Source organism: Notamacropus eugenii, chromosome 1 (assembly GCF_028372415.1).
Source record: "Notamacropus eugenii isolate mMacEug1 chromosome 1, mMacEug1.pri_v2, whole genome shotgun sequence".
NCBI lineage: Eukaryota > Metazoa > Chordata > Mammalia > Diprotodontia > Macropodidae > Notamacropus > Notamacropus eugenii.
In genome coordinates, this window is record NC_092872.1 from 499,518,229 (window position 1) to 499,528,725 (window position 10,497).

General features: G+C 39.3%; 1 pseudogene; it reads right to left on the bottom strand.

Moving 5' to 3' along the window:
* Positions 1-454: 454 nt before the first annotated feature.
* Positions 455-1,913, bottom strand: LOC140518590 (alpha-N-acetylgalactosaminide alpha-2,6-sialyltransferase 6 pseudogene; annotated as a pseudogene).
* Positions 1,914-10,497: the final 8,584 nt, after the last annotated feature.

The following is a 10,497-nucleotide window of genomic DNA, read 5'->3' on the forward strand; positions in this document are numbered from 1 at the left end:
GAACCTGTGGCAGAGGGCATGTTAGGTGCCTCCTCTCCCAGTTCTTGGCCCAAGTCCCCAGTGTGTCTGGGCCCAGGACCTCCTATAAAGTCAACTGGAGAAAAAACTAGCAGGTTTGTTTTGTTTGTTTGTTTTGTTTTTGGGTGTCTCTTTAGCGAGAAACACCTCAGGGTCAAAGAAATCAGAACTAAGGCCTCATGGGGAAGGTCATGTCCTTGTCCTCTAATTCACTTAGAAATGGAGTCAGTCTAGGAGGATACCCCAAGACCTTGATCCATTAGGAAATGCAGCCCAGACCCTGTTTAGTTAAGATATACCTCCAAGACCCTGACTGGCCAAAAATACCCTCAGAGAGGCCAAATAATATCCCAACTGGCCAGGACCTATCTCCAACACTCTGATTGTCCAGGTACCTACCTTTTGAGGTCTGATTGTCCAGAAAATACTCTTATGTTTAGGAAGGATAGGAGAAGATAGTGTTGTAGGTCCTAGACCAGGAGGAGAAAACCTTCTTCTCAATGATGAAGTGGAGGTGACTCCTCTTGTGGCTACACTCATTCTGGGTGCCAGTGATATGTTCATCTGGCCCCTTGGGATCATAGTAGTGATAAGACATCTGGTAGGGTTGGGGCTGCTGGCTGCAGTATTTGGGCAGCACCGTCCCATAGATGCGGACCTAGTCAAAGAGCTCTATGGCAATTACCATGGTGAACCAGTTTGTGCTCAGTCAGAATTGAGATTGTCCTTGACTATCTCACCCCAGAAAACATCATCAAACATGTGGGTGGATAAGATGGCATAGGCAGTCATGTTGGGGAAGGCAAAACTCATGCCCTGATGTAGCAGGCTGCCACTGGGTTTCTGCATTTTTCTGGGAGGTCCCCAGAAAATGAACACAATCTCCAGTGTCTTATTGACAAACTCTTGGGGCCATCATAGAACATGGTACACATTAGAGTGAGTCACAACTTGAAAAATTATCTTGCTACCCACATCCACATCATAGCTTGAGGTGGGTACATCATTCATGCATATGGTACACTACCTGTTCAATCTCTGGTCCCAGCGTCATGCACAGAAGGAAGCTTGAGCTTGTGATGATCACATTGGTGGCAGTGAGAGGTCAATTTCTTGTTGCCAAGGACTGGGACATAGCTGTCAGCAATGACCTGCTTCAGGCTGTATAGCTAGTATAAGCAGCCTCAAAGAGATCTATAGGGAAAGATATCCTTGATGCTGTTGGAGCTATAGAGGATGAGGAACACAAATTTGGCCCCTAGCACCACTGATTTTGGCCCGTCTTCTTATTCATGCCTCTCCAACAATCTTGGGGTGAGAGCAGACTTCCAGTCACCCAGGAGAGAAGGAAAAAGGGTCACACCTCCCCCAGTTAGTGCTTGTATTCAGTGGTGTTCACATGGTGCTGCAGCTGGGTGCCCAGCACCTCTGCAGACCCGGAGCCTCTGCTGACCCAGGCTTCTCTGCCCATTCTTGTCATTTTGCACTCCTTTATCTTGAAAGTTATTGCTCCTTTGGCCTAACCTGTCACAGGTAGTTGACTTGACCAAACTTTGAAAGGCAAGAAAGGATTCTCCTCTAGCTGAATCTGAATTAGGTTGCAGGAGGTAGTTGGAAAAATACTAAAAGGAAGCCCTAATATGTACAAAGAACAAAGACACTTTAAAATATTGGAACAAAGAATAAACCCAACTAGAAATTTTACCTTTGTTCATTTCAGTGTTGGATGAATAATATACAAATTGTTTGCAGAATCCCAGCATCCCAGAGGCATAAGGGACTTCAGAAGTCATCCAACCCAACCTGTACCTGAGCGCAAATACCCTTTTCAAGATTCCTGACACGTGATCATTCAGTCTTTGCTTGAAGCCCTTCTCTGGGGGAGACCATATCATTTCCCAGGCGGCCTACTCCACTTTGGGGCAGGCTATGAAAGCTCTTTCTTATGGCAAGCCTAAATTATTCCCTTGGCAACTTCATTTAATTGTTTTTAGTTCTTCCCTATCTGGGACTAAGTAGAATGAATCTATTCGCTCTTCCAGGTGGTAGGTCTTCAAATACTTGAAGAGAGCTGGCATGTCTCCTCTAAATCTGCTCATCTCTAAACTAAACACTGCTGGTCCTTCAGCCTCATGAAGGATTTCTTATGGCATGATCTCAAGATACTTCATTCAGTTAAATTCAGCAAACATTTACGGAGTACCTCTGTGTGCTCTGCTTTGTGCTGAGGCAAGAAAGAGCCTTAGGGTTAGCTGAGTGCTTCAAATCAGTCAGATCTGAAAATAACACCTCTCTGAAATGACAAAGTAGGGAGAGAGGATTTCTTTTGTCTAGATTTCAGGAGCCCATACATCTGTTGCTTGAGTGAAGTCCATCCCTATCACATGAAATTTGGCTTTTAGCTCTTCACCAGTGGGTAGCTGAGTAGGTATTGTATATATAGAGATCCAACTTGAGGAGAGTTTGAAAGATGAAGATGGATGACGACCTCCTTCTCTTTCTTACAGATTCCTGTGTATCTTGTTGTTTGTGCCTCTCAATATTAATTATATTCTTTTTTGTACTATTAGCTAATTGGTAGTCTTTTCTTCCTACATTTTGACATAGCAGACAGAGAACCAGCCTCAGAGACAGGAAAACTTGAGTTCAAATTCTGTCTTTTGAGACATACTTCTCTGTAGCCCCCTGCAAATCTCTGAGCCTCTCAGTGCATTAGGCAGCTCTTTAATATTTTAAGTTGTAGGCAAGGGTGGGCTGGAGTCAGTTAAATTTTAAGTGTGAGCATTTAGTCCTTAAAAATTGCAAACTCTAGAAATCAGAGCTTTATTTATTATTTTGTTGATTGTCTAGACTTAAGAAAGTGATGGGGAATATATTAATAACACAGATTAAGCTTAATGCATTTATTTTGCCGGAGAGACAGTTGCTGAACTTTTATGAGCACATTTAGCAGGGAAGCTGCTGACCTGCATTGGTAAAGCAAATTTCCTAAGTCAAAAGTTCCCTGTCCCAATGAAATCATAGGTTCAGTCCTATCTCTTCTTCTCAGTTAAATCAGGAGATCTCCTAGGGCAGAGATGTCTTCTTTTCTTTTTACAAGGCTAATAGCACAGGATAGTAGCTCTTCAGTAAGTGTATGTATAAAATATGTGTATGTATGTGCATGTATATGTAATTACATGTGTATCTCTTTAGGTTTACATGTGCATATATATGTGTATTTCCCTCATACCATATTGGAAAAGATCTGTGAGTTCATCAATGTGGGTTTATCTCAACTGAAGAAGATCATGTTCCCAGTAGTAAGAAATCTCATGAACTGGTATAGCCAAAAAACCATTACAGCCATTAGCGGCCAGCCTTCTTGTGATGAGCCCTTTGATGACAGACATATAGGGCCCATACCCTAAATGATTCAATTTTGGCAGAACCTGCCAAAGCTTGATCCCATGGTCATCTCTATTCAAAATAAGATTTTAGTGGATCTTGGTGGTATTGGGGCAACAAGGTGACACATTGGGTAGAATGCCAGGTCTGAAATCAGGAAGATATATTCCTGAGTTCAAATCTGGCCTCAGATATTTACTAGCTGTGTGACCTTGGGTGAGTCACTTAACCCTCTTTACCTTAGTTCCTTATTTGTAAAATGAGCTGGAGAAGGAAATGGCAACCCACTCCAGAACCTATGCCAGAAAACCCCAAATGGGATTGCAGAGTCAGACATGACTGAAAAACAACTTGGCAGCAAGTATAAATATCAACATTATATACATTATGACCACATAAAGGAACAGAGGTATATAGTTTGCTTGAGAACAGTTTCAAGGAATTACACTCAAAGGAGATTTTGAAAAGACTCATAGGTGCAGAGTTCAAAGGCACCTTAGAGGCTATTGAGTCTAACTCCATTTTTTTTCAAATGAAGAAACTGAATCAGAGAGGTTAAGTGACTTGGTCATGGCCACATCCCTAGTGAGTGCCTCTATATTAAGAGTTGAACCCAGGTCTTCCTGACTCTAAATTCAGGGTTCTAGCCACTCCATCACGATGGCCCTCTCTAGAACTCTAAGAAACTTTTACTGGGGCCATCTTAAAAACCAGGAGAAGATGCAATATTTTCATGCTGATGTCATTCTCTAACAGTATTGACTGCTTAATAAGTGGGTTACCTTTTATTATTCTCCTCAGTGAGGAGGGGAGGAGGGCTGTAGGAGAGGGATTTCATAGGAACAGGACCTTGGAGGAAAATGGATCTCAGGTTTGAGAGTGGGGGAGGGTAGGTGGGTGGGAAAGGGGGGTAGGTAGGGAGGGGAGTAGGTAGGGAGGAGGGGTTTAGAAGAGACTGGTGAGGTGGGGGTGGGGTGGAGGAGCATGTTCCCTCCAGGTCAGTGCCTGGGAGCAAAGCTCCATTCACCCTGTGCTAGTTATGGCTCTGTTCACAGGACCATAAACTTATAACTGTTGTCTCCTTTGTCCATACTCACCCACAGGCAGGTGCTAATAGAATGTGTGTGTGTGTATGTGTATGTGTGCATGCGTGTGTGTGTGTGCATGTGTGTGCGTGCGTGTGTGTGTGTGTGTGTGTGTGTGTGTGTGTGTAAAACAGTAGTGATGGTAGTGGAAAGCTAGCAAGATAAAGCAGAAGAGGCTTAGCTCATGCTTTAGTTCTGGAGGCTTCAGACCAGGAGCCAGATACATCATTTTTATGGTGCCTTTACTTATCAGTTCTCAGGGTGCCCAAGGAGAGAAACTGGGCAGGTGTAAAAATGAGATTAAGATGGAGGTAGCTCTACCTGGAGTGAGCAAGTAGAGCTTTAGCAGTCTGGGGCTATTTAAAATGCTAGGAAAGAAAAACGATATAAAGAATGAAGGAATTCTTTTCACAATGAGGAATTTAAATGCAGAGAAGGCAAGCAGAGCCAAGAACTTCAAATGAAAAATTATTCAGCTGACTCCTCATGTGGGTGAAAGTAGGGGTTGGCTGAAACTAGCAAACAGTGATGCAAGTTGAGCAGAAGAAGGTGGTTAATGAGATAATACAGCTCTCTACCCAGAGTGACACTAGTCAATATTGACATTTTCAATTCCTTGCCAAATGTCGCGTTGAAACATCCCTTATGACTTTTTGTCTATCACATTCACTCTATTAAGCCTCTCAGTGATATCTTTGAGGGATGGGAGGAATGAGGAGGGGGCCAGGGAGGCTTATTCCACTTCATACTTCCTTTCTTGAAATCCAATTTAAATGGAAGATAGCATGGAGTAGTTGAAAAAAATATTGGATTTGACATTTGAGGGTCTGGGTTCAGATCCTAATTCTCCTATCTGTATGACCTTGGGTAAGTTCCTTAACCTTTCTGGGACCCACTTCCTTATATAGAAAATGACATTTTGAGTAGATACTTTCTAAAGGTTTCTTCTAGCATTAAACCTATGGTAATTTCATTCTCCATCAAAATGCAGCTGCCTTCTCCTAATTAATCCAATTTTATACACTGTTCAGCTGGATAAGTTTCACTTTCCTGGTGACATGTTGAGTAGAAACATTTGTAAGTAAAATGTTTAAGAATATTTGGAGCAAGAGAAGCTTTGGGGATAACCTTCAAGAAAGTCAAAGAAGGGTGAAATCAGGTTGACAAGTTTCTGACCTCAGCCAAAATACGTGCAGGGAAAGAAAAGAGGATGTGTTGGGAAGACCAACTGTCTTCCCCACAGTATTAATTTCTAGCACATGTCCAACTGTTGCTCAGTTTCTCCCCCTGAGAAGGACTGCATTCATTTCAGTCTGGTTTAAACAAATCTGACTATTCACCTTCAGTCTGATTGTTAAGCTTCTTTCTGAAGTAGGGTCGATCTGTGGCTCTGAACTAGAAGTTCTGAAGCTATTGCCTCCTCCTTTCTGCACTCCCATCCTCCAGCTATTTTGGTATGGAAAGATATTTGCTAATTACTAGATCCCCAAAGGAAAGACATTCTCTTTTTTGCAATTTGCTCTTGGGTATAAGACAAAACACACAAACAGCTCATCTAACTTAGAAGTACAAATAATTCCATCTGTTCAATTTGCAAAGAAAAAGTTGGATTCTGTCTGTTCACAACTTGGGGAAGAGTTTATTCCTTTATACATTTCCCTCTTCACTAAAGCCGTTTAATATCCTGATGCCTCATTAGGCTTGGAGGTAGCTATGGGTTCTATAATAAAAATAAACATTTACATAGTGTTTTTTACAAAGTGCTTTAAAAGTATTATCTCATTTCATCCTCACAACAGTCCTGGTAGGTAAATGCTATTATTATCTCCACTTTACCTCTAAGGAAAAGAAGACAATACCACTGAAACACAATCCCTGGTAGATCCTAACATGGTGAAAACAACCCAAGTATGGGACTGGGTGTTCATCATCAGAGGAATGGATTGTGCTCAGGGAGGTTCATTTAATGCAATTCAATAAGCATTTATTAAGTGCCTGCTGTACATCAAGCACTCTGCACTCCTAAGGAACGGAGATATGGAGACAAAAATGAAAACAATTTCTGTTGTTAAGGAGCTGACGTTCATTGTAATTTTGCAACATTTATTTTTAGTTGTTTTGTGGTAGTGGTTCTTTCCATTTCTACTGCTGTAGTTATTGTGTATTTTTTTTTTCGGTTCTGCTTGTTTCACTTTGTATCAGTTCCATAAGTCTTTCCATCCTTCTCTGTGTTCATCAAATTGATCATTTCTTACAGCACAGTGATATTCCATTATATTTGTATACCACAATTCGCTTAGCTATATCCCAGTCACTGGACATCAATTTTGTTTCTGGTTCTTTTTGACCATGAGTGTGGCTATGAATATTTTACTATGTACATGGGACCTTTCTCTTTATCAATGACTTCCTTGGGGAAGCAGTGAAATCTCTGATTCTGGACATTTTGGCTTTGGTGGTAGATGTATTTGCCATCTGAAGACCAGACTAAGTAAATTCTGAGAGTCTTATCACCACTTTGGCCACATGAGAGTTATGTTTTGGCACTATCTACTAAGTTAAAAAACTAAGTCAAAATCCACTGGAGAGGGAAATGGCAAACCACTTCAGTATCTTTGCCAAGAAAATCCCATGGACAAAATTGGTCTGCTATGGTCTACAGGGTCACAAAAAATTAGTCATAACTAAATGACTGAACAACAACACTAAGTCAAAGAGAGTTTGTGATCTGCTATATTGAAATATATTAATCCCAAAAGACAGGGTCAGGTCAATAACAGATGGGAAGATTTGACTTTCTATGGGCTATGCTTTCTAGGTAGAACTGAGAGATATCTTTATTCAAAGACATGACTTTATTATTTTTGGTACAGATACACAATTTCACCAGGGTAGGAACCTTCAGATGATGATTTGACAGAGCTTTCCAAGAAAAATACTACCATGGCCTCAGATTTGAGAAGGCTTTTACTTTCCACCTTAAATGTGTTGACCTGCTTGCAAAATATCTTAACCCTAGTCATGGAAAGAATACTAGACTTGGAGTCAGAAGACCTGAGTTCAAGGGCCAGCCCTGACATTTATAAGCTTTGTAACTGAAGGTAAATCATTTAATCTCTCTGACCCTATTTCTTCATCTGTAAAATGCAGATAATAAAATTTGCTCTATTTACCTCACATGTTTATTATGAACTTTATAAAATTATGAAATGCAACGAATTATGAAATGCAACAAAAATAAAATGATTTGTGTTTCCTGTTGTGTTTCCCTCCTGTGGCTGGAAGGATGATGGGCAATTGGGTGGCTAGTTATGGGGCCCCTTGTGAAGCAATGGCAATAAGCTATAACTTACAAATACATTTTATTGATTTTTTTGCTTTTATATTGCCAAAATTTCCCTCTATGCCCTCATCTCCTTCCCAGAGAACCATCTCATATAAAAAATTATTTTCTTTTAAAAGCAAAGAAGGAGAAAAAAATAAGAAAACTAATCAATACATGGGGAAAAAAATCTGAAAATCTATGCAATAAAAATCACCCGTAGACCTCCCACCTCTGTAGAGTAATTGGAGGGAGTGTCTTCTCAGAGCTGCACTATTATTAAAACTTTGTGAAAGTTCTTACCCATATTCCCCATTTTATTTTCTTGAAGCCTTGTCTAATTTTACTGGGATTAGATTAATGTATAACCCTTCGCTAGTCAGTGACTGATGGTGGAGGCCTTTGGGGAGAAGTGAAGACAGTGGTAGTGGGTCTTTGTAATAGAATTTTTTCCTCTGCTTTCATGACTTTTTTTTACTTTGGCCAGAGAGAAGAATGGAATTTAAGTTCTCTGCTACTTACCAAGCTTTCTCCAAAGATCCAAAATACTGTTCTCATTGCTCATAAAGATAATTTTTATTGAATTAGAAATATTGTCATTTAAATTTTTTCACTTAATACTATTTTATTTTTTCCAATTACATATAAAGATAGTTTTCAACATTCATTTTTACAAGATTTTGAGTTCCAATTTTTTTATCCCTCTTTCCTTCCCCTCTCTCCTGACCAAGATGACAATCTCATATAGACTATATATGTATAATCATATTAAACATACTTCTTCATTATGTACAAGAAAAATCAGAACAAAAGGGAAAAACCATGAGAAAAAAAGAGAAAATAGTATACTTCAATTTGCATTCAGACTCCAGAGTTCTTTCTTTGTATGTGGATAGCATTTTCCATCATGAATCTTTTGGAATTGTCTTAGATCATTAGAACAGCTACATCTATCATGGTTGATCATCACACAATGTTGCTGTTACAATGTGTACAACGTTCTCCTCACTTCACTCAGCAATACTTCATGTAAATGTTTCCAGGCTTTTCTGAAATCTGCCTGCTCATCATTTCTTATAGCAAAATAGTATTCCATTGCATTCATATGCTACAACTTGTTCAGACATTTCCCAATCGATGGGTATCCCCTCAATGTCTAATTCTTTGCCACCACAAAAAGAGCTGCTATAAATATTCATATATGTTGATCTTTTTTCATTTTTTTTATGATCTCTTCAGGATATAGACCTAGTAGTGGTATTGCTGGATCAAAGGATACACACAATTTGATTGCCCTTTGGGTAAGTTCCAAATTGCTCTCCAGAATGGTTGGATCTGTCCACAACTCCATCAGCAATGCACCAGTCTTCCAAATTCCCACATCTTTTCCAGCATGTGTCATTTTCCTTTTCTTTCATATTAGTCAATCTGATAATTGTGAGGTGGCATTTCAGAGTTGTTTTAATTTGCATTTCTCTAAAGAGTACTAATTTAGCACATTTTTTCATATGACTGTAGATAGCTTTAATTTCTTTATCTGAAAACAGCCTGTTCATATTCTTTAACCATTTATCAATTGGAGAATGACTTGTATTCTTACAAATTTCACTCGTTCTCTATTAATTTTAGAAATTTCAAAAACACTGACTGTAAAAATTGTTTCTTAGCTTTCTGCTTTCCTTCTAATCTTGGCTTTGTTTATGCAAAAACATTCTAATTTTAATTTAATTTAATTTGTAATTTAATTTAATATAATCATGATTATCCATTTTGCATTTCACAATGTTTTCTATCTCTTATTTGGTCATAAATTCTTCCTTTCTCTATTGATCTGATAGGTAAACCATTCTTTGCTATCTTAATTTGCTTATGGTATCACACTTTATGTTAGAAATATTTAAATGAAAAAAATGGTCTCTTGGCTTTTTAGTGTATTTTTCCAGGTTCCAAAAATAAAAGAATCTCCATTCATCCACCTTGAAGTTAAAATAGCCTTTTCAGGCTCTTTCTTTTACATCTGAGGTAAGTGCTAAAAGACAGTCTAGTCCATGGACTGCTTTCAGAGCCTTAGAGTAATGGATGATTAATCAAAAGGCTGTTTGATCATGTGTTGCATCATCTCACACCAGATGCAACATCTCTGCTCAACCTGGGGCCCAAGAGTTAGGAGGAGAGAAGAAAAGATGAGGGCTAGAATGGCATAGTCTATTGTGCTCTGCTTCCACTTACATGGTATGAGCGAAGTGGATAACTATCACAATAACAGAGAATCCAAGTCTGTTGGCATGTGGAAGTCATGGGATCAGCAGGGCAGCTAGTTGGTGCACTGAGTGCTGGGCCTGGAGTCAGCAAGGCCTGAGTTCAAATGTGGCTTCAGACTCTTACTGGTTACTTACAAGTCACTTAATTCTGTCTTGGTTTACTTATCTGTAAAATGAACTAGAGAAAGAAATGGCAAACTGCTACAATATCTTTGGAATAAAACCACAAATGGGATCATGAAGAGTCAGATATGATTGGAAAATGGCTGAACTAAAAAATCATAGCTTGAGGAATTGAGAATTACCCTGGAGATCTTCTAGTCTCTTACTTTAGAGGTAAGGGAACCAAGGCCCAGGTAGTGAATACTGGAACACAAGTAATATTTTTAATGTCTTATAATTCAAGATTCTGTGGATTTTTTCA